General features: G+C 36.1%; 1 protein-coding gene across 17 annotated transcripts in view; it reads left to right on the top strand.

Moving 5' to 3' along the window:
* The window catches only part of LOC149802934 (uncharacterized), a 389,228-nt gene that overhangs the window by 60,715 nt on the left and 302,373 nt on the right, over positions 1–26,140 (top strand). The window contains exon 1 of one of the 17 annotated variants that reach the window (XM_089952445.1): positions 8,071–8,195. The exons of the other annotated variants lie outside the window; for them this stretch is intronic. The gene's annotated coding sequence lies outside the window, so the exon portion shown is untranslated. Of the gene's footprint in view, positions 1–8,070; positions 8,196–26,140 lie in introns of those variants that run through there. 17 annotated transcript variants of the gene reach the window in all.

The raw sequence follows: 26,140 nt of genomic DNA, 5'->3' as shown, positions 1-26,140 counted from the left end.
AATTTCACAACAATAGATTTTTTGGCAAAAAGATAAAATAAAAATGAAAGTAAAAGAGAAAGAAAAAAAAAAGAAAAAAAACAACATTCTATTTGTAAAATATCTGGTCTTGTGACATTGTATCTTTTTGTAATTAATAATGTCATTTCTTGTGTTATTATTGATGGTATCTACAAGTCCAGACATGTACTTTGATGCAAGGTAAATGTTATTGACTTCTATTTTTGAAAGAATTCTTGAGAAGAATTCACAGATTTTGTTTATGTTGTTACAGTATTTTGATGCTAAATAGTCCATTTGAGTCAAATGTCAGTTTTTAGAGAGCAACTTAAGGGTGTCATAAAGGAAAACATTGCTGATTAACCAGAAGAACTAGAATGTTTCTGCATAATGACTCCATTTACATTTCTACTAGTTAGCTGTTGTCTTTACATTGTGTGCTCTCTGAAAAGATTGCAATGCTTGTCATGCAGTGTGCGAGTTATAAATAGATTGCAGTGAATGTCATATATTGTGCCTCGGTAAATAGATTGCAATGGATGTCATGCATTGTGTATTTTGTTAATAGATTGCAATGGATGCCATGCATTGTGTATTTTGTAAATTGATTTCAATGGATGCCATGCATTGTGTATTTTGTAAATAGATTTCAATGGATGCCATTTATTCTGTGCTCTGTAATTAGATTGCGATGGATGTCATGCATTGTGTGGTCTGTAAAATAGATTGCAATGGATGCCGTGCGTTGTGTATTTTGTAAGTAGATTTCAATGGATGCCATGCATTGTGTATTTTGTAAATAGATTGCAATGGATGCCATGCATTGTGTATTTTGTAAATAGATTGCAATGGATGCCATGCATTGTGTGGTGTATAAATAGATTGCAATGGATGCCATGGATTATGTGCTCTGTAAATAGACTGCAATGGATACCATGCATTGTGTGCGCTGTAAATAGACTGCAATGGATGCAATGCATTGTGTACTCTGTAAATAAATTGCAGTGGATGCCATGCATTGTGTGCTTTATAAATAGATTGCGGTGAATGTCATATAATGTGCCTCTATGAATAGATTGCAATGGATGCCATTTATTCTGTGCTCTATAAATAGATTGCAATGGATGCCATGCATTGTGTATTTTGTAAATAGATTGCAATGGATGCCATGCATTGTGTGCTCTGTAAATAGATTGCAATGGATGCAATGCATTGTGTACTCTGTAAATAGATTGCAATGGATGCCATGGATTGTGTACTCTTTAAATAGTTGCAATGGATGCCATGCATTGTGTAGTCTGTAAATAGATTGCAGTGAATGCCATGCCATTATGTGCTCTGTAAATAGATTGCATTGGATGTCATGCATTGTGTGCTCTGTAAATAGATTGCAATGGATGCCATGGATTATGTGCTCTGTAAATAGACTGCAATGGATACCATGCGTTGTGTGCTCTGTAAATAGACTGCAATGGATGCAATGCATTGTGTACTCTGTAAATAGATTGCAATGGATGCCATACATTGTGTACTCTTTAAATAGTTGCAATGGATGCCATGCATTGTGTAGTCTGTAAATAGATTGCAGTGAATGCCATGCCATTATGTGCTCTGTAAATAGATTGCATTGGATACAATGCATTGTTTGCTCTTTAAACAGATTGCAATGGATGCCTTGCATTGTGTGCTCTGTAAATAGATTGCAGTGGATGTCATGCATTGTGTGCTCTTTAAATAGATTGCAATGGATGCCATGCATTGTGTACTCTGTAAATAGATTGCAATGGATGCCATGCTTTGTGTACTCTGTAAATAGATTGCAGTGAACTACATGCATTGAGTACTCTGTAAATAGATTGCAATGGATGCCATGCATTGTGTGCTCTTTAAATAGATTGCAGTAGATGCCAAGCATTGTATGCTTTTTAAATAGATTGCAATGGATACCATGCATTGTGTGCTCTGTAAATAGATTGCAATGGATGCAATGCATTGCATGCTTTTTAAATAGATTGCATTGGATGTCATGCATTGTGTGGTCTGTAAATAGAAAGCAATGGATGCCATGCATTGTGTGCTCTGTAAATAGATTGTAGTGGATGCCATGCATTGCATGCTCTTTAAATAGATTGCAATGGATGCCATGCATTGTGTGCTCTGTAAATAGATTGCAGTGGATGCCATGCATTGTGTGCTCTGTAAATAGATTGCAATGGATGCCATGCATTGTGTGCTCTGTAAATAGATTGCAGTGGATGCCATGCATTGTGTGCTTTGTAAATAGATTGCAATGGATGTCATGCATTGTGTACTCTGTAAATAGATTGCAATGGATGCCATGCATTGTGTGCTCTGTAAATAGATTGCAGTGGATGCCATGCATTGTGTGCTTTGTAAATAGATTGCAATGGATGTCATGCATTGTGTACTCTGTAAATAGATTGCAATGGATGCCATGCATTGTGTGCTCTGTAAATAGATTGCAATGGATGCCATGCATTGCATGTTCTATAAATAGATTGCAATGGATGCCATACATTGTGTGGTCTATATATAGGTTGCAATGGATGCCATGCATTGCATGTTCTATAGATTGCAATGGATGCCATTCATTGTGTGGTCTATAAATAGGTTGCAATGGATGCCATGCATTGTGTGGTCTATAAATAGGTTGCAATGGATGCCGTGGATTATGTAAATGTTGGGATTCAGTTGTATTCAAGTACTTTTTTCATTTGTAAGTTACTGACATTTTCCTTGTAAAAGGTAATTACATACACATCTAAATATTTGCTGGCATCTTCACTTCAGCTTGACGCAATGCATTGCATAGCATTTTAGTCTTTAAAAGATTGGTGACCAGTGGAAGGTCTACTACTGTCTGACAAGATAAAAAAAATCAAAATTATGACACTCACCACCAAACTTCTCAGAGGTCCCACTCCGAATGATACATGTAAGCTTATTGAAAGGGAAAATTCTTGACATAAAATTAATGCCTAGAATACTAAAAGAGTCCCTGTAAATATGAACAATGTCGAAAACTCCAGCGTGATATTTTCATTATTTTTATCTATTTTAGTGGCAGGTTTGTACCATATACTGTACCTGCATAAACATATGAAACAGGCTTCCTGTTTGACATATTCTAGACTGACAGCAGGTAGGAAGTAATCCATAACTGACACACGTTGAATTTTGAATAATGTTGAACTTGAGCACTTGTTAAGAGTAGAAAATGCACTCAGATTTATGATAAGAGTAGAAAATGCACTCAGATTTATGCTAAGAGTAGAAAATGCACTTGGATATATTCTCTTGGTTTAAATTGGCATCTGATTTTCATGTGTACAAAGGAAAAAGTCAAGTTTTACTCATCTCAGTCAGTGTTTACCTGGTCAGCACACAACTACAAATGGTTACCCTATGACTGAAAGGAAAGCTGAAAGTTAACCTAAATTCTGTACAGTATGGTCATAACACTTCTTGTGTAGATGGATCTTCAAGGATATCATGCCGAGATATCAAATATAAGATCTTGGTGAAATTTCAGACATCATTTACAGATTTTAAAATCAGAGTGCATTTTCATGGGAGAATACACATGTATTAAGTATGGTCATTTTGAGGAGCATAATAACCACACAATTTTCGTATGCAGAAAAATATTTTAAAATTCATCAGAAGTTGAAAGCTAATTTTGTAGCAATGTTTTCCACAATACACACATTCGCAGATCAGCAAATTACATAAAATGTTGTGGATGTTTACTGAATGCATGATATTTTAATGAGGCAAACATCAAGATTTTCAGTGTAAATTTGTGTATTTGTAAATTACTGGTACTTTTGTATGCAACTTGGAATGAGTGCAGAATCTTGTAACATAGGTAGCCGACTGAAGCACTCTTACTCCAAGGTCTGCTATACTGTTCCAGACAGGAATGAGTCAGGTGGGAGTGTTCCACGTTTTGATTTTCAATGCTAGTTAGGAAATGGGAATAAATCCTTGAAGTTCAGTAGCATTCCAGACTGGAGCTCAATACTCCATTGCCAAAACTATTTGCTATTTTTAGAGGCATACATCTGGGGGTCTATTTTCAGCATCAGGTGCTTGCTGATTCAGGCTTTTCCTGCCTTGTAATTCCTATTCATGCAGAATATTATGGGTTATTTCACCTTGCTTCAACTGTATGATGTTAAAACCAAGACCAGGTCCCACTTGCATTAAATATATGCAAAAACGCCACTCATATTTTGCATGTTTGTTACATTCAAGCCTGTCTTTAGCAGCCATGTTTGGGACCTGAGAAAAGTGGCCTTTGAAGATAAGTGCATGCATAACAGAGGCTCAATTCTGTGGTAAAAATTAGTTTATTTGACCTTCAAAAAGTGGCTGTTTAATACAGGTGATTACTTTATGCAAGTGACTGTTAAGTTTGTTTTTGCACACTACCATATAGCCATTAATGTGCTGAGATGCAAGTCAAACGTAACTACATATGAACACATTATTTTTGTAAACAACAATTGGGTAATTGCATTGAACCTTCATTTGGAAACAAACTGGTTAGGGGTGGATCATTTAATATGCGGGGGGGAGGGGGATTTTCTTTTGTCCTGAGATTTTTTTTTACCTAAAGATAATTTATTATTTTCAACTACTATAGTGAAAATAATTACATCTTTTTTCTATAAATCAGGGCAATTCTCAAGCCTTTCCTCTTCCCAGAAAATTAATTGGTCAGTACCCTACATGGGGGCTAAACATTAATATAATGACTTTAAATTTAATTTTGTAAAAGAAAACCAAACAATTATTAACTTAAGTTGAATAATAATGTACACTAGCAGTTTTATGGAAGTAACAGAGCACCAGGAAGTTCTGCAGACATCGTAGCAATATGACTCAAATTGTTAAAGCTTCATTAAAATCCACACCCAATGACACACACACAAATATTCAGTGCATTTCTTGTCCTTCACTTCTCAGGTGAGGGGACATAGAAATGGTTTCCACCTATCTCAGTCCTTCAGCTGTTTAGTGGGGGTTGGGTTGGAGGACAGTATCCATGTTAGTGCCAGCATTTGGTGATCAGTAAAAATGAAGTAGAATATATGGGTTACATGTAAAAAAAATATTTTAAGGAAGAAAATTACTGTTATTCGGTGTAAAAAGGGACCCCAGACATTTGATTAATGACCTTTCAATTGTATGCTGGAAACAACTGCATACACCACTCCTTTAATAACTCGCACCCTGATAACTCGCGAACCTGCTTATAACGTGGGGTCAGGCGTGGATCCCATTTTTTAAACCAGAAAATACCCCAAAAATTGATCCCTATTTGTTGAACTTGAAGAAAATTGTGGTCAAAATTGGTAACAGAAACTTTGTCACTCATTTTATTGTCGAAAAAGGTAGATAGGACCTGGAAATTTTAATCAACATTATGAAATATCAAATTTAAAAATAAGTCATACATTTTTTTTACAATTTCTTTCCAAACAACATTCCTAGTACACCTCAATTAACGATATGTATGGAAATTTCGATCAATCAAAATGTCACTTACGCTGAGTGGAGGCAGTACTTTAATAAATAAATACAAATTAAATATTTTTTTTTATCAATTGAAATTTGTGTTCTGGTTCTATCCATTAGTTCCTTTTAAATGCAATGTGTCTTCTTGTAATTAAATGTAAAATGCCTCAATCTATGCTCTCAGCATGTTGAAAATTAGTTTGTTGATGCATCTCAAAGTGAGCAACTTTGCCATTCTGGAAGAAGGGCTCTATGGTATGATTTTCATACTTGAGTGACTTGTATTTTCAGCTAACTTTTCATTGCACCTTCAATATCCTGGATGCAATTTAACCTACAGTCACTATAGCGGATATGGATGCATCTTGAGGTGAATAGCCCAACGTGTTTTCACTATCACTTGCCAAATTTGCAAGTGGCTGAGTGGTTTAAGGCATTCACTGTAACATCCCTCAGGTCTCACCTCTGTCCATGTCAATTAAAGTTTTGGCTCAACAAACATGGGTGTGTGCTAAAGCTTTTTGGTAACTTCCTGTGGATTGGTGGTTCTTTCCAGGGTTTTCTCAGGTTCTTCTCTAAAAAATATACTGGCTGTCATGTATAGCCTATAATGTGTGGAAAAACGTCATTTAATACCACAAAACCAAACCAGATTTGCAAGTTGCAAAAGCCATAAATATTTGCTGAAAATGATAGGAATGAGGCATTAATATAGGCATTAACATTTTTAGGCAAAAAAATACATAGACAATTGTATGTTTGATTTTGAATGTAACTTTCTTTTTTGTAGCAATTTTTGTTACAAGACGTTTCTATTTATTGACCATTGCTCATAGGGCCCTGAGCAGCAGAGTGGTCTAAAGCAAACACCGTTAGAGATCACTGCCATTTCACCTGTTTGTTTGAGTCTCAGGCTTGGCCAGTGTGGGTACATGAAGAAGCTTGCCAATAGCTTTTCATGGGTCAGTGGTTCTTCTCAGGGTTTCCCTTGTTCTTCCTCCACCGGTTATACTGGCTGCCACGTATAGCCTATCTTGCGCTGAAAAATGGCATTTAACTCCATAACAACAACAACAACAAGAACAACAAGAACAACAACCATTTGCTTGTTCATCAGGTATTTGTTTATATTTATGTCTTATGATAACGTTTAATCAGTGTGACAGTCCACAATGATTAAGGGTAGGCAAAACATGAAGATTATCAAGATACATTGGCTTCATTACATAAATGTGACACTCTTGAGGTAACTCTTGACATGATTTAAAACTTATATGCAGTTAGAACCATTTTGTATCTTAGCATGTGATATTGCTTGTAACAGCTCAAGAACCATTCAGCATGTTCTGGTGTGAACATTGTCTTGTATGCATACATATGCCTTTTAATGGGTTTTGACTCATCTGTTCCATTTTTGGACAGATCTATGCTACTTGTCTGGTAAATTCTTGTCTTTGCATCAAAATTTGGAAATTTGCTCGTAATCATCATAGCCCAAGAATCATTCAACATTTTTTGATGCAATGTATTTTGCGGGTTTTGTCTTGTCTGCTCCATTTTGGACAGAATTACATTCCTTTTCATTATTTTTCTTCTTGTTTAGTTCATATCTTCGTATGTGATGTATTGATGAGTCCAGGAAGGAGTTATATTTCAAGCATCATCACATAGATGTGTTATGGCCCCTGAATAGTTATCTTCCCTTAGTTTGTATTGATAGTTTGTCAGCATCCTTTTCAGATTATTTTTTTATGCCAAGAATGACAGTGCTACCACATCAAAACTAGGTCACTAAAACTATCTTTTCTTGACAGAGTGTCAATTTTTTTTAATAGAATTGACTTGAGAAGTTCTACTTAGGGCTTGAGTAACACTACACCACCTTAAAAAACCCCACAAAAAACAATTCACTGTAACGTACATAGTTCTCATATTTGCAGACAATAAATAGGCTATCTGGTCACTAAGAAGTGACCATGTAGGAAAGTCCTGATGGAATTTCAGAAGCAATATGACTATAAAAAGCAAGTAAACACTAATGACAACATGACTATGAATTCAGTTAGGTATTTTCTGAAGAAATGCTGTGTTAATGGAGACCCAGAGGTAGCTTTATAGAACAGCCATTCTCTTACAATTCAGTAGTGCCTTTTTATCTTCCAACTCATTCATATAAAGAACCTCAAATTGAGTGGAATACCTCTTAGGCCATCTGCCTTGCAGTTGTAATCTGTAAGGTTGAGTTATGATTTGGCACTACCTACTGGTACTGCCCTACTATTACTGAGATAAAACAGAACAGAAAGCAAATGTGGAGTTGAGTATTTTATGCTGTTTAGACCCATATTAGCTATTTGAAAATTGAGATATATTTCTTATCTTCATTGGATGCAGGCTGTCATATATTTCAAAGCTCTTGCTGTAATCAGCATCTGGCTAGAGGTGTTCCAAATTCTGCAGCTGGTGTCATGGTAATGAACTGAAGATGAGTTGCATGGGGTCATGTGACCCATACCTGAAATCTTCCCCTTGTCTGGTTGTTGTTTTATAGTGATTGTGAAATCATACAGTTGTGGTGAGTGTGTTCTATTCTGAGGGGAATTTGGAGACTGGGGCCAGAGGGGCTTGACTGCTGTTGGCTGAGATAAGAGGTAAGTTGGCTTGATATTCTTATCATGGCATGAAAGGCATAATATGATCTATGTTTTACAGTGGTTATCAGTCTCAGTAGCAGCACCCTACTCTGGTGTATATTATATTGAACTTGCATGAATGAAGTAGAATGAGCCTCCATATACCGTAAATCACCATTTTCCATATACCTGGCTAAATGTGTGCCATTGAAAACTCCACAGACAAGCTTTGGAACATTAAACACATCATAGGAGAATAGCATCTCATGTAGTGAACAAATCTCAGAGAAGAGGTAGTATTGTGTTATCAGGTATCACAAATCTCAGAGAAGAGGTGGTGTTGTGTTATCAAGTATCACAAATCTTTGAGAGGAGGTGGTATTGTGTTATCAAGTATCACAAATCTCAGAGAAGAGGTAGTATTGTGTTATCAAGTATCACAGATCTCAGAGAGGAGGTGGTATTGTGTTATCAAGTATCACAAATCTCAGAGAAGAGGTAGTATTGTGTTATCAAGTATCACAGATCTCAGAGAGGAGGTGGTATTGTGTTATCAAGTATCACAAATCTCAGAGAAGAGGTAGTATTGTGTTATCAGGTATCACAAGTCTCAGAGAGGAGGTGGTATTGTGTTATCAAGTATCACAAATCTCAGAGAGGAGGTGGTATTGTGTTATCAAGTATCACAAATCTCAGAGAGGAGGTGGTATTGTGTTATCAAGTATCACAAATCTCAGAGAGGAGGTGGTATTGTGTTATCAAGTATCACAAATCTCAGAGGAGGTGGTATTGTGTTATCAAGTATCACAAATCTCAGAGAGGAGGTGGTATTGTGTTATCAAGTATCACAAATCTCAGAGAAGAGGTGGTATTGTGTTATCAAGTATCACAAATCTCAGAGAGGAGGTGGTATTGTGTTATCAGGTATCACAAATCTTTGAGAGGAGGTGGTATTGTGTTATCAAGTATCACAAATCTCAGAGAAGAGGTAGTATTGTGTTATCAGGTATCACAAATCTCAGAGAAGAGGTAGTATTGTGTTATCAAGTATCACAGATCTCAGAGAGGAGGTGGTATTGTGTTATCAAGTATCACAAATCTCAGAGAAGAGGTAGTATTGTGTTATCAAGTATCACAGATCTCAGAGAGGAGGTGGTATTGTGTTATCAAGTATCACAAATCTCAGAGAAGAGGTAGTATTGTGTTATCAGGTATTACAAATCTCAGAGAGGAGGTGGTATTGTGTTATCAAGTATCACAAATCTCAGAGAGGAGGTGGTATTGTGTTATCAAGTATCACAAATCTCAGAGGAGGTGGTATTGTGTTATCAAGTATCACAAATCTCAGAGAGGAGGTGGTATTGTGTTATCAAGTATCACAAATCTCAGAGAGGAGGTGGTATTGTGTTATCAAGTATCACAAATCTCAGAGAAGAGGTAGTATTGTGTTATCAAGTATCACAGATCTCAGAGAGGAGGTGGTATTGTGTTATCAAGTATCACAAATCTCAGAGAAGAGGTAGTATTGTGTTATCAGGTATCACAAATCTCAGAGAGGAGGTGGTATTGTGTTATCAAGTATCACAAATCTCAGAGAGGAGGTGGTATTGTGTTATCAAGTATCACAAATCTCAGAGGAGGTGGTATTGTGTTATCAAGTATCACAAATCTCAGAGAGGAGGTGGTATTGTGTTATCAAGTATCACAAATCTCAGAGAGGAGGTGGTATTGTGTTACCGGTATCAAGTATCACAAATCTCATAGAGGAGGTGGTATTATCAAGCATCACAAATCTCAGGAGGTGGTATTGTGTTATCATGTATCACAAATCTCAGAGAGGAGGTGGTATTGTGTTATCAAATATCGGAAACACTGTATGATATTTGACTCCAGCGAGCCTCAGTCCGAGTGCGTACCCTGACAGTGGAACATTCTTGTCAAGTTTATTGTCTTCCATAATGTAGCATACCAGTCTTTAGCTCTGCTGGTCATAGGTCAGAAAACCTTGTGGGACAATCTTTCATCTGTCCACTGTCCATTGTCTGTCATCTTTTGTCAATCCATTGATTAGAAATGTTATTGTTACTCTTCCTAAACTACATGGAGTATTAACATGAAACGTTGCAGTCATCTTCATCCCATGGTCTTGTTAGTCCTAAATTAAAATGGTGGTACTTGAAAATCTTAATAAACTTTACTTGTGAATGGATGGTTGATATATATTGGCATGGGGTTTTCACTGAAAGACTTCTTATGTTATCTAGTTGGCCTTAAATGAATATAGTGCTGATTTGATATCCAATATGGCTACCAGAGCAGCCATCTTGAAAGTCATGATATTGTTACTCCTTCTGAATAAAATTAAAAGTCTTATTGACATGGGGTTTCCACCAGAAGAGTTCTTATGATGTCAGGTTGGTCCTAAATGAAAATAGTCCTGCTTGCACATCCAATTCAGGCTGCCATTACTGCCTTGTTGAGAAACTTTGTATAGCTACTGCTTCTTAATGGATGCTTGTATCAACATGGGCTTTTTACTAGCAGACTTTTTATGATTGTCTTGTTGGTCCTCGATGAAAATGCTGTTCTAAGATATTGACCACCACAATGGCCATCATGAAATTCTTTTTTCATTACTGGTACCTTTCTGGAATAAATGATTATACATGTTTTAGTATGGGGTTTTCCCTGAAAAATTTCTTGCTCTTCATACATGATAATGGTGTCAGTTTGACCTCCATTATGGCTGCCACAATGGCTATCTGGAAAGTAAAATTATTTCTAGATGGCTGTTCATATCAACATTGTGCTTTCACTTTTAAGACTTCTTATGATGCCTAGTTGGTCCTAAATGGAAATGGTGTTCTTTTGCTTGAAGACTTCTATTGATGCCTAGATGGTCATCTGCCTCAAATGCAGGAGGTCATGGATTTACCTAACCGAGTCATACCAAAGATTTATAAAAATGGTACTGGCAGCTGCCGTGCTAGGCACTCAGCATTATGAGGTCAGTGTTAGGACAGGTCGGCCTGGTGTCAGGATAATATGACTGGGTGGGACATCATGCTACATGTCTGCAGCATGATGCCTCAGTGCTAGACATCACTATAAACTGCCACACTGCAGACATCATGGCGATACATCTGAAATTTTTTAAAATTTTAAAGTTACGTTCAAAATCCAAATCACACGCACACTCTTAAATGGAAATGGTGTGCTTCACTTGAAGACTTCTTAAGATGCCTGGCTGGTCCTAAATGGAAATCATGTGCTTTACAAGAAGACATCTTATGTCTTTTTTGATCCTAAAGTAAAATGGTGCTGATCTGATGTTCCATATGAAAATCTTGTTATTGCTGCTCTTAAATTTTAGGTTTACATCAGAAGAGGGCCAGTGGTGTCCAGTTGGTCCTGAATGAAAAAGATACAAATTGACCCTCAGTATGGTGGCCATCTTGATAATGTTGTTTCTACTTCATCCAACTTGATGGCTATATCAGTATGGGGTTTTCACCAGTAGACTTCGTATGATACCTGGTTTTTCCTATATAAAAATGGAGCCATTTGTACATCCAGTATGGCTGCCATGACAGCGGTCTTGAAAATCTTGTCCCCAACTTCCCCTGAATGAGATGATCATTTTTACATGTGGGGTTGGGGCACCACCAAAATACTTTTAATGATGTCTGCTTTTTCCTAAATGAAAAATCTGACTTCTAATATGAATTAAAATGTTGTTGTTGAGGAATATCTGATATGATTTCAACACTCAGCAGTTAAAAGGAAGTAATGGTCATCTAGAATTCTTGGAAATTAATTTAACCTAGTAGAGTGTCAGTCCTTTCAAGGGACTCTTGGTAGTGTGTCTCATTGATATTACTGACATGTGGTGTTTCAGGTATTTTGTCAGTATTCTTTTGAACTATTGCCACCTCACATGCTATGTGGGTATTTTTTATAGTGTACCCATTTTGTGACATAAAAAGATCAATCACTTTTTTTATCTTTTTCTGGCTAATTTGTGATTACTGATATCAGTATAGGGTTTGTGTTATCTACAGTACAGTGGAGGAGCCCAGAGTGGTCTAAAGCACTCACTGTTACGGATCACTGCCATCTCATCTCAGTCAGCATGTGTTTGAGTCTCAGCTCAGCCAGTGTAGGTATGTGAGAAAGCTTGCTAGTAACTTCTTGTGGGTCAGTGGTTTTTTCTGGGGTTTTCCTGGGTTCTTCCTCCACCATTAATACTGTATATGTATAGCCTATTTTGTGCTGAAAAATGGCGTTAAACCCTACAACAACAACAACAACAGCAGTACAGTGGAACCTCGTAAATCAGGACTACTTCGTTTCCAGTGAATATGTCTGGATTCATGAGCTTTCCATATAACTGAATCATGCACATTTTATTTTATTACATCATACTGTATACATGTACTGTACATGTACATGTATTTACTAACTGTACATGTACTGTATTATTCAATAATGGCTGAAATATGGATATAATATGGCAGCAGATATCTTGAATTATAGCTTTTGAGTGATAGTCTTTGTGCAGGCAAATTGTTTTATGCTAGCTGGCATTTCTACCTGTCTGTTAGCTTTTTGTTGCGGCATAATAATGTAAAAAGTATAATGAATGCAAACTGATATCTTGCAGTTGAATGTGTTATGGTAAACTAATAAAATGTAGTAATTTTATAAGTATTGTTTTGCAACAGTTACAGATACTCATGAGCAGACAATTGACATGGCTTTTTATTCTCAAATGAAACCCTTCACTGTCCAAACTTAATCAATCAACTTTATTTGTACAGCCATCAACAAACTGATTGTTACATACAGCTTGTAAACAACAAAGAGACTTAATGGCACTCTCAGTTTATTAACCATATCTTGTGTCAGAAGTGTGGACATTTTGATCCCAGTGTGTTTATTTAATTAATAACACTTCTTTGGTGAGTAGAAAAACATACATTGCTTATGCAATCACTGGTTAAAATACAGTCATGGTACTTGAAGTTTTTCTCGGTTCATGGTCACATGATCAGTTTATGACTTTAATGTACTACTGCAATTTGACCAATCAGAGATTGATAAATTGACACACCTCCAGATTTGTGTAGAGGAGTCCTTGTTATCCATCCATATCCACATGGTTTTTATGCAGTAACATGAATTCTGCTTCATCGTGCCTTCACCAAACTTTGCAGATGGGTTTTCCTATGGTGGACAATAATCCTGTTGAATTGGTGGTCAGAGTTTGAAGGGATTGTTAATGTAATCATTTATGCATGTATATAGGTGGTTATATTATGTTATGGTTTCCTTACAGTAACTCAAGTTCTAATCACAACACTTTACAGTTGCTCTGTAATATAGAAAGAAGCATTTTGGGATTTTTTCCACTTTACACATTAACCCCTGGTGACGAGTTTACGTGGCAGGAGGTAGTAGCCTACAGCCTAGCTTTATAGTGTCAAGGTCATGTATGATACACTAAAGTGGGTGGTATTATAGAAAGGTAGACAGATGTAGCTCTACAATGATACCAAATAATCTGGAAGTTCTAATTGCACTACAAAATACAGAGGGAAAAACCTGGACATGAGTGTTTTCCACCCAAAATTTGCCCGTGGTCAGAATCCGATTTTGTGTCTGGATTTTAGAATTTTTGGTCTCAGATCTAAGGCAGACTCATATGAACTGCAAACAGACAGATGAACCTTTGGAAAAAGTAGGATAAGATGGGCATTTGGAATAAAGAGTGGTCTTGATATGAAAATAAAGGGTCCGTTAAGCAAAAAAACCCCCAAAAAACACAACAACTCCAACTTTTTACCCTTCTGCTCATGCATGAGCCAAATAGCCAATGAAAAACGATGTTTCTAACACAACTAGGCATTATGTTATTGGAAAATCACTGGGAAGTTGATTTATTTTGATTTATTCAGAAATAGCTTTCAAAATGTGTTTCCTACTCGAATTTCAGGCAAAAATGACAAAAACCTTCAGGGGTTAAAGTGTTACAAAATAAGAAGCCTGTTGATTGGTTGGCCAGATGGTTGAATTTCAAGGTCACATTAATCTAAGAAAGTAGTATTGTTTCGATGCACAGTACTTGTGCCATCACTAAAATGTATAGATAAGTTGCCTTTCATGATACCAAGAAATCTGTTGAAGGTTAAAGGATGTTGTTGTTGTTGTTGTAGGGTTTGATGCCATTTTTCAGCACATGATAGGCTATATATGGCGGCCAGTATTAATGGTGGAGGAAGAACCCGGGAAAACCCCGGAAAGAACCACTGACCCATGAGTAGCTACTGGCAAGCTTTCTCAAATACCCACATTGGCCGAATTGGAGACTCAAACCCATGCAGACAGAGGTGAGATGGCAGTGATCCATTACGGAGAGTGCTTTAGACCACTCGGTCACTTGAGGCCCCGAAGGTCAAAGGTGATGGTCAGTATGATCTGACAAAGGAAAATAACATTTTGCATAATAACTTGATTTCTACCGAATGTATCTTCACTAAACTTCTGGTAGGTTGCCCTTGATGAGACAAAGAAGCTTGATGATTTACCATATGTACTCACTTATAAGATGAGTCCAACTGAAAACTGCATAGACCCAGATCTGCTGGCATATCATGTGCCATCAGATCTGGGTCTATGCAGTTTGTTAGGAGTAATCAGTAGAAAAACTGCATAAACCCTGATCTGCAGGTGCATTATGCAATGGCAGATCTGGAACTTTTTTATTTGCAGTTTGACTTGACTTACAAGAGAGTTGATATGGTAAAGATTAAAGTAACAAGGTCCTAGTCACTATAACCAATTAAATAAGACAGCCAGCAGGTGTACTATATATCATTTGGCATTTCCTTGCTCAGGAAAGATGTGGGGAAGCAAGATGTATTTGTTCTGGTGTACCCAAAATGTATTAATTATTTTGTATGCAAGCAGATTGGCATTACACCTGAGATCTCCATGACTGTTCAAACATCTGACTTCACTCAACAAAATATAAGTTACACTTGGAACCGTTCAACAGACCAAAGGTATAAGAATGCTGAGGTTAAGGGGGCCTGCTTAGGACGGTTGTTTTCTTTGTGCGAGACTAGCTTGTTTCTGTCTTATGTGAAGAAAAGATGGCCTGATAAGAGGGTGGTCTCTCTTGGTTGGGACGAAATGGTAAAATTGCACCACCTTGACATTTTTAAGCCAGGTGGTCACTTCTTTTGGAGGGGCCTTATATGAAGGTATCCACTTAAACAGGAAGACTGGTGTTTAGTAAATGATCAGAGGAGTCATTATTTATAATGTGTCTTTGCTGTATTTGGTCAAGAACCTCCTTTTTATTTTTTGCATTTGTTTTATACCAACCTACCGATAATTAGAAATTCTGAATGCCACTAATCTTTTTATTTTGACAACAGTGTCATTTTATAGCACTTGCTGAATACATGCACTTAAGTCAGTCCCCATGCATTTCTGTAGGTAATGTGTATTACTTTGTCTCAATGGGAATTATTTATGTCAGGAAGTAAATGGGCAATATTTATTTCTTTGAGTTGTTTTATATTAGCACATTGATCAGTTATTTTTATTAAAGAAATCAGTGTTATCAGGTAATTAGATAGAGATCAGACTACTTGAACTTGAATGAGCCCCCCAAATATAACAAAAAAGGCTAATGAAATAGAGATCAGACTACTTGAACTTGAATGAGCCCCCAAATATAACAAAAAGGCTAATGAAATAGAGATCAGACTACTTGAACTTGAATGAGCCCCCAAATATAACAAAAAGGCTAATGAAATAGAGATCAGGCTACTTGAACTTGAATGGGCCCCCAAATATAACAAAAAGGCTAATGAAATAGAGATCAGGCTACTTGAACTTGAATGGACCTCCAAATGTAACAAAACTGCCAATGAATTAGAGATTAGGCTACTTGAATTATCCCCCAAATGTAAAAGAAAGGCTAATGAAATAGAGATCAGGTTACTTACACTTGAATGAGACCCCAAATGTAACAAAAAGGGATACAAAGCAGAGCTATTACTACCTGGAATCAAACCAGGTTCAGATACCACATGATTAATAGGTCTGCAAATGCTACTTGGACTGGCTAAAGTAAGTTTCTATTTTTCACTATAGAATAGCCAGCATTTTTAAACTGACGTGTACATTTGTTGGCACTTGTTACAAGCTTTATGCTATCATCAGAAAGGTTGGTCATTCAGTCCCAACAGATGCATTATTCATTAGCTCTACTGGTCATAGATGAGAAGAGCTTGTGGGATAGCTTATTGTCAATCATCTGTCGTCTCTCATTCAATACCACAATATTGTTACTACCACTCCTCCTGTACTCCTAGGAGATTGCCACGAACCTTTACACACACATTCATCTGAAGGCTTAGCTGGCCCTAAATGAAAATGGTGCTGCTCTGACATCCAGTATGGCCACTAAAGGTGTCAACAGGTACTCGGGTTCCCACCCATTCATAATTACCCGAATAAAAAAAGTTAGCTATAGGGTACCCGTTTAGTCCATGTTTAGAAAAAGAGTTTCCAAGTTCAGGTCAAAGATTATATCTGGTGATGTCAGGATCAAGCAAGACACAATAATTAGTATAGTTTGAGGCTTGTGTCATGTGACATTGATCCATTTTAGACCTCCATCTACTGATCTTATATTTTCGACGCATGCGACTGTTTAGCTATGTATGTTGAACACATTCCTTATTTTCTGTTTATAGTAACTGTACATGATATGTTTCCAAGAAACCAAAGGGTTTTTTAGAATTTTAAACCATGTTTCACAGATTCGTTATTGTTTGATACACAATTACATAGCAGACTAGTCTACATTGAAAAAAACATGGCGCTAAATATTAACTGAAAGAGCTTTATCAATGTGACTCGTTGATGCTATATGACTAAAAATGTTGAAGGAGAGGGATTTTGTTAAACTGAAGAATATGTGGAATCCGGAATCAGGAAAATGACAAATCAGGTGCTTTACAAATTTCGAAAGAGGAATATGACGGTGATGTAATACAGCATTCAGAATTTGTGGACTTGACTTGATGACCTTTCAGCGAAAGTAAACATGTGATATACCCTAGTTAAAGTGAATGTTTTTATAAATAATTTATTTTGTTTTGTGCCTGTATTCTCGTACTAATCATATCGATTTAGCCGATATAACTAACTGAAGATTCAGGTAAATAGCAAAAATAAATGTATGTTTTTTTATATGGTTTTCTGTAATTATAGGATCTAATATATAAATTACTCTTTTTATGCTCAGATTGCACTTTCTTGCCACTCGTATTAGTTATAATCATGCTTATATTTCTTGGGGGTCGACATATATGAACTTACAACAAAGCAGTTCAGGTTCACATATAATTTCCATTTTATTGGGTACCTGGATAACAGATCATTAGGATCGATGATTACCCAGGTGACTTCTCAAAAATTGTGACATCTTAAATGGCCAGCATAGCAGCCATCTTGAAAATCTTCTCAATGCTAATTCTTCTGAATGAATAGATATATCAACTTGCTGTTTTCACTGAAAGACTCCTTATGATGTTTAGTTGCTCCTAAATAAAAATGGTGATGATTTGACATCCAAAATGGCCACTATTACAGCCATCTTGAAAATCTTATTGCTACTCCTAAATGGCAGAAGACAAACTATGATCTCTAATTGGCCCTGCATGGAAATGGTTCTGATCTGTCCTCAGATGTGGCTGCCATGATCAACATATTGAAAATCTTGTTACTTTCTTGAATTGATGGCAATATCAACAGGGATTTTTTTACCAAAAGTATAATAATATTGTTTTCTTTCTCCTAAATGAAAATGGTGCTGATCTTATGGCTGTATGGCTGCCACAATGGCTGATTTGAAAATTTGTCACTCTGGAATATCACTGATGGTTTTAACACTCAGCAATTACAAAAACAGAAATGGTCTTATCTTAAATTTCTGATAATTATTTATAAACTGTAGAATGTCAGTTCCCTCAAGTGACTTTTGTTCAAGAAAGTCCGGGTGTTGAACCCAAGGTGACTGAGGCATCCGTATCTGAGTCGGTGTTGGGAAATTATGAATGTACATGTTGATGGCCTTCTTACTCATTTCACTAATTGACATTTGAGAAAACAACATTAAGGCTTCTACTCATTTGGTTAACAGGCATTTTTTTTGGAAAAAATCTGAGTATAATTAAAGTTAGATTCAAAAGTATACTGTGAAGAATTCAAGAAATGAAACATGTTTCAGTTATGAAGAGTTAATTTGTTATGCATTAAATTTTCTCCATTGCAATGGAGATTCAGTAGGGCAGTTAATAGAATGTTGGACTTGCAAGTCAAGGGTCACAGGTTCAGTACCCACTTGGGCCATCTTCGCTAGCCAAGGTTCCGATACGTTAACCCTGTCTACACCTTGGCGGATTGAGCAGATATTTCTGTGCTTTGGATATGTGAATTTCATTGGATGTGTTGGCAGGCCAACGTATTCACTAAAAATTAGTTGTTCAGAACACTGTTCCTTCACATTTGAGACAAGGGAAGCATACGACTTGAATGGTTTCATAAATAAGCAATTTTCCACTGCCAATATGTGTTAATACAAATACCTTTCACGAAAATACACCTATAAAGGCTTCTGTCTGGTACGTAGTCATACTTTCGATGTTAAACTTACAAAGTATCCCTTTGAAGTCAATAGCCTCCAGCATTTTCAGCTGATGTGCAATGCACCACAGTTACACACTATTGGTGAGTTGGCATTGAATACTAAGGGAGGCAGCTCTTGAAATCGAATAGATGTTGCTAGGACAAAGCAGTAAAATATCTACTTGATTCTAAGGTGTAGATATGGTTAACATATCCTAACCTTGGCTTGTGAAGATGCCACTCAGGCCAGCTGGCATCCACTGCCTTAGTGTGTCCTTGGGGGAAAACCACTTGGCTTCCTTTTCCTCAGCATGATATTGTGATTTATTTGTTAAAAATGTGGTTAAAACCAAAAGAATTAACCCTTTGCCCTACTCATTTGAAAGTTCTCTCTGGCTATGGGATAATGCAGTTATGCAACAATGCAATTAGCCAGGAGTTGGAATTAGTTATGGGTCCATTGGAATCTCTGCAATGTGATAGTTGAATGTGTCAGCTTGTTTGGTTGGGGGGGTTGGGGTAAGGGCATCCAGTGTATTCACACCTCTCTGAATACCAAATGGATTTGGGATCCATTGGAATCTCTGTTATGCAACAGCTGATTGATAGCTGATACCATCCCCCTTCCCCTTAGCCAGTTGGTCAGTTAAGTCCAAGAACTGCCCTACTGTGAAATGGATCTGACATTTGAGGCAGTGGAGAATGAGCATGGTGGACCTTGTTATTAAAAAGATAAGAAAGTTTTATGAGACAGATTGATATGATCTCAGATTTTGAGAGGTCATTTAAAAAAATTAGAAATAGATTGGAAGCAGAAATATTATTAGACATTGTTTAAATGAGTTTGATAGTATTTTCAACAAATGTATTTATTGTCATCCTGATTGGGAAAGGCAGACGCTTGTTCAAGGTAATGCATTCAGAAGCTACTGAAGACATCTTAGCCAGTACTTCACAGTTTAAGGTGGTAGGAACATGCAGAGAGAAGAGAATGTTTACACATGGAGCATGGGTTGAGAGAGCTAAACCTGTAGCAGTAAGGGTAAGCTTGATTTTGTTAAAATCTCCATGACAACAACTGACTTACAAGACAACCTGGACATTATGTGTGAATAGCCATGTTCATATGGGGAACCTTAGAGTACTGTATATATTTGTTATAAATCAGGTTTAACAGGAAACAACATTGACCCTAATCTCCTGTAAGCATAATGTGCTGGCAGATCAGGATCTGTGTTGTTTGTTCTATTGATTACTCCTAACAAACTGCACAGACCCAGATCAGCTGGTGTATTATGCAATAACAGATCTGTGTCTATGCAGTTTGCTGTTGGATCCAACTTATAAGTGAGTACATATGGTACCTGCAATTTTCATAGACCACCATAATGTTTTACAGTTGTAAAAGCAAAAGAAAATAATAGAAACAAAAATCCTAAAAACTAATATATTTTTTAATAGACATTTTATTATTTTTCTTTCTGTCATTGAGTTTGTTTATTAATGTATTTATTACTCTGTATGATTTCTTTCTATATGTATCACTGAGATTGTTTGCTGATATATTTGTTAGTCATTTGGACTTTCTTTCTATCATTCATTTTGTTTACTAATTTATTATACAAAAATATCTTGCAATCATCATTATTGTTTTACAACAGTTAAACAGTAAGGTAGTCCGTGATACAGTCATTGCTGCTTTTACCTCAAGACTGGTTTAGGGTCAGAGGTCAAATAACTAGCATTCACAGACTGCCTATCATCTGGTTCATTCATGGTATGTTTGAGATATGACATTGGCCTAGACTGGTTTTGATGAATGAAGGTGATTATTAACAGATGTATATGAATGTGCAAACGTGTATTTCATGTGTATTCTGTGATAAGTTTTTACTTTTCAATTAATGAATTTTTATATATATCAGCAGCTGATGTTTACACATGCAAAGTGAGATACTAAGATTTTGCCTCATATGCTGTGTATTGTAACCTGAGTGTAGTAAAGAATTTGTCATTGTCTTGTGGATCAAGTTGTATTAAAAAAGATTATTTTGCTTTATTTGTCCAACAGAAGCACTCATGTGTCAGTATAGATTTACCTTACATAAACATATTTCTTTTAAAAGCAGTTGTGTGCTTTGTACATTTTGTATCATAACATACCCCATTTTCAATGTTATACTCATGGATTGATTGAAACGCCTTTAGTACCTTTTGTACTGGGGGCCCCGAGTGGCCGAGTGGTCTAAAGCGCTCTTCGTTACGGATCACTGCCATCTCACCTCTGTCTGCGGCGGTTCGAGTCTAAGATTCAGCCAATGTGGGCATGTGAGAAAGCCTGCCAGTAGCTTCTCGTGGGTCGGTGGTTCTTTCCGGGGTTTTCCGGGTTCTTCCTCCACCATTAATACTGGCCGCCATGTATAGCCTATCGTGCTGAAAAATGGCGTTAAACCCCACAACAACAACAACAACAACAACCTTTTGTACTTGAAGCTATTTATTTGCAGATGGAACATACTGTGTATAAAGCAAGATTTACCAGCATGCTAATTTTTGCTTTAATTTTTTAAAAGAGTATTAATTAAATGATCAGATCATCCTGTAGTGTTTACATACAAAATGCCTAATATTGGGGACTTGTGACATGCAGTTGTGTAGAGGATCATCCTGTAGTGTTTACATACAAAATGCCAAATATTGGGGACTTGTGACATGCATTTGTGTAGAAGATCATCCTGTAGTGTTTACATACAAAATGCCTAATATTGGGGACATGTGACATGCAGTTGTGTAGAAGATCATCATGTAGTGTTTACATACAAAATACCAAATATTGGGGACTTGAGACATGCAGTTGTGTAGAAGATCATCCTGTAGTGTTTACATACAAAATGCCTAATATTGGGGACTTGTGACATGCAGTTGTGTAGAAGATTATCCTGTAGTGTTTACATACAAAATGCCTAATATTGGGGACATGTGACATGCAGTTGTGTAGAAGATCATCATGTAGTGTTTACATACAAAATGCCTAATATTGGGGACATGTGACATGCAGTTGTGTAGAAGATCATCCTGTAGTGTTTACATACAAAATGCCTAATATTGGGGACTTTTGACATGCAGTTGTGTAGAAGATCATACTGTAGTGTTTACATACAGAATACCTAATATTGGGGACTTGTGACATGCATTTGTGTAGAAGAAAAAATTGCTTTTAATAGTTGTTGCAGTCTGTTTAAATTATTGTTATGGTCCCCCCCCCAAAAAAAAATATCATAGGCATACATTTTGTTAGTAAAGTGTGTCAGATCAGGATGTGTTTAAAAGAGTTAGTTACTGTATGTTCTGTCTGCATGACCAAACTTGACCTTACAGTTGGTCTTTATTAGAGTTGGCTACCATAGAAAACTTTATACAGCAGTATTTCTGAATGTACATGTTACACTGCAGGTATATTATTGACCAACAATTCAGTGTTCTGGTGTAAGTTCATGGTACATTTTTGGTTTATTTTGCATCTGTCAGTAGCTGGAAAAATATCTTTCCATGATTAGCAAAATAACACCATATTATATCCATGATATTATTTGATAGAAAATGTTAGTTATATTGAGATGACAGAAAATATTTCAGCTCAAAAGAAAATCACTGCCTACCCCTATTATATGGCATGTACCCTGCAGTAGATGAATTTGCTATGTGTGTGTTAATTGTTGTATAAGCTGTGCTCTAAAAGCTGTAGCTGAAGTGGGATGATTAACATTGCACTATTCAGAGAAAGACAAAAAATATACTTTTTGGTATGTTTTATTAGCATGGAAATAATAGAAAAACATGTACCCTGGATAGGAGAAGATCTAAAACAAGTTAATGATTGAATAAGGTGTCAGTTAGGGAATTATTTGAACATAATGTAATCTGTATTAGTGATGTGCTTACAGATCAATAAACTATTACTGATTTTGATATGGTCTCAATATGAATCTCAGTGCCTTTCATGGTATAATTTGGTGTGTAAAGTTTTTATGTAAAAAGTTGCAGTTGGATGTACTGACACCATTCAGACCACTCATATCATTCCATGTAGAAATTGTATTTTATAACAATAAAGGATGTAAAAACTATTACCAGTCACTTTTGTTATTTGTTGTACATTTTGCGATCTAAAGATTAAATATACACTATATCTAATATAGTGAAAGACATGCTGGTCTTAGAGAGCTTTTAGTTGATAAAATAGGAAGGTTTGATACTGAAAGCCTTCAATATTCTAGCTACACTATTGATATAATAGGCTAGGAAACTTTGAGTGGGGTGCCAATACCCAGAAAATATATTCATCAGAGAGGGACAGTAAACATGAAACACTCTTATTCACCAAACAAGAAAATAATTAGTGGCTATCACAACTTAGGTAAAGTTAGACAGAAAAAGATATATATATATATATATATATATTTATTTGACATGTTCATATTTGCTGGTATATAGCTAAAACTTTACGTTTTGTTTGATTTTTATATATAAATTTCTTTTTAACAGAAATTCTTATGAATGTTTGATTTGGACTAAATATGTTTCTGAACATTCCATTTGGCTGCAATGTTGGCATATGTGACACATTTCAAACATGTGATTAAAGGATCATAAATATAATTATATTTATAATATTTGTCATTAGTTTGTGACAGGCACAATTGTTTTGTGAAAAAAGATAATTTTTAAAACTATTTTTGTCATGAATAATGAAAACAACACTTTTAATATCAATAAAATTATGAGAGTCCTCAGAAATTTCTGTACCTTCATTACCGACAAAAACTACCAGCATACTGGTATAGTGGAAAAATACTGTGGTACATACCACAAGACAAAATACTGTAGTAACAAATATACTGGTAATATGCACGCCTAAAACTGATACTGTGCGAATTGCAAAAACGGCTTTATTGGAAGATACAAGCCAAGTTGGAATACTCGTTTTTTTGTTTTGTTTTCTTGTAGCCAAATACTACACTGTTATATGTTGAATGAAATGGATTTCCCTAGATAGGTTGAAAGTTTATCTTATGGACCACAATAATTTGAAAAAATATATTGCAATCAAATCTGCAAAAAAAAGAAACATTTATGTTGATTTTGGGAATGGTGGTAACAATTATTCCTCCAGTAACTAAGAAAGCTGTGTCATAACTTAAAAAACATCATGTCATACTGTATGTGTTTGTAATGTAAGTTAACAGGTACAACAAATTCAGTATTTATTTGTGTCTGATTTGATGGCAAACAGGAACAAAATAATATACTATCACAAAGTCTTTGTCACCTAGATGCTGTATATTTGTATTTGTCAATCTAATTTGTGCACCAGATTGAATAATACATGCTTGTTTCCTGACTGACTGGGCAACTTATTGAAGAGATAATTAAAAAGATAAAAATGAAGAAGAAAATGAAGAAAAAAAGTTACTTATCATAGAGGACCAGTAAACATTCAACACACATAGCAAACAAAAAAATATAAGTAACTAAAACATGACATGTGTGTCTTTTACTTTGTTTTAATCTGAAATTTTTCCAAAATTTTTACAGCATTCCATTTTGCCACTGTATTGGCATACATGACGTGTCCATCATGCAATGAAAGGATCATACATTGCATTATATTTAAAATATTCACCATTAATTTGTGACAGATACTACCATTTAGTAAACAAAAGTTAATTTCCTTGAACTATTGTGTCATGAATTATGATCATTAAAGTCCAAATAAGAATCCTTGGCTATTTCCATAGATACGTTATTGATAGAAACTACTGAGTATTGGTGCTGTGAAAAAAGTACTGTGGTCTGTACCACGTCACAAAAATACCATTGCAAACCATGTATCAGAAATACCATGCACCTTTAGTCTTTACAAGTTGGGTCTTGATATGTTGTTGTTGTTGTAGGGTTTAACGCCATTTTTCAGCACACGTTAGGCTATACATAGTGGCCAGTATTGATGGTGGAGGAAGAACCCAGAACATCCCTGGAAGGAACCACCGTCCCTCGAGAAGCTACTAGCAAGCTTTCTCACATACCCACATTGGCCGATTCCAAGACTCGAACCCACGCAGACAGAGGTGAGTTGGCAGTGATCCATAACGGAGAGCGCTTTATACCACTCGGCCACTCTGGGCCCCGGTCTTGATATAGAGATCAATGAATCTCATTTATAGGAAGGATCTACTGTTGTTAACCTTTAGTTTATATATGGATATAGGTGGTTGGTATGTATATTATTTTTTCTGTAGTTAAAAGTGTCACTGTGTAGCTGTAATATTTTATTGCTCATATGCATTTTTCATTTGATTTTTCACCCTGATAGTTTTATTTATGAAATTTTTTGTCAAGGATTAGGACCATATTGGGAGTTCTAAATAGTAAAGTGGACAGAAATGTGGTTCTGTTTGTTATTGTATGTATTCATTTATAATAAGTCACATCAAACTGCAAACAACAAGCAACCTGATCTGCCATAGCATAATGCACCTTCAGATTGGGGTCTTTATTTGCTCTGATTACTTCTAACAAACTGCACAGACCTAGATCTGCCTATACCAAATCTGGGTCTGTGCAGTTTGCAGTTGGACTTGTATTGTAAGCATGTATAGTGAAATGACGAGTGAGGAAACTTTCCAGGCAGTGTTCCATACCATTGTTATGTTCCAGGCAGTGTTCCATACCATTGTTATGTTCCAGGCAGTATTCCATACCATTGTTATGTTCCAGGCAGTATTCCATACCATTGATATGTTCCAGGCAGTGTTCCATACCATTGATATGTTCTAGGCAGTGTTCCATACCATTGATATGTTCCAGGCAGTGTTCCATACCATTGTTATGTTCCAGGCAGTGTTCCATACCATTGATATGTTCCAGGCAGTGTTCCATACCATTGTTATGTTCCAGGCAGTGTTCCATACCATTGTTATGTTCCAGGCAGTGTTCCATACCATTGTTATGTTCCAGGCAGTGTTCCATACCATTGTTATGTTCAAGCTTCCAAATGAAAACCAAATAAAAAATCTTGGCAAGCATGATAATCAATACATATGTCAAACATAGATTATGTCTTCCTACCCTCAACTTCAAGTAATGCATACCATTAGGAAGCAGATTTTATTTTACCTTTAGAAACTTCATTCCAGGAAGGAAAATAGAACTCATCATCTGTCACTAATAATTCTAGTCTGTTTATGTACAACTTA

This window comes from Sinohyriopsis cumingii, chromosome 3, assembly GCF_028554795.1.
Source record: "Sinohyriopsis cumingii isolate HCF-2022 chromosome 3, ASM2855479v2, whole genome shotgun sequence".
NCBI lineage: Eukaryota > Metazoa > Mollusca > Bivalvia > Unionida > Unionidae > Sinohyriopsis > Sinohyriopsis cumingii.
The sequence above is the reverse complement of the archived record's forward strand: the minus strand, read 5'-3'. Positions and strand labels throughout refer to the sequence as shown.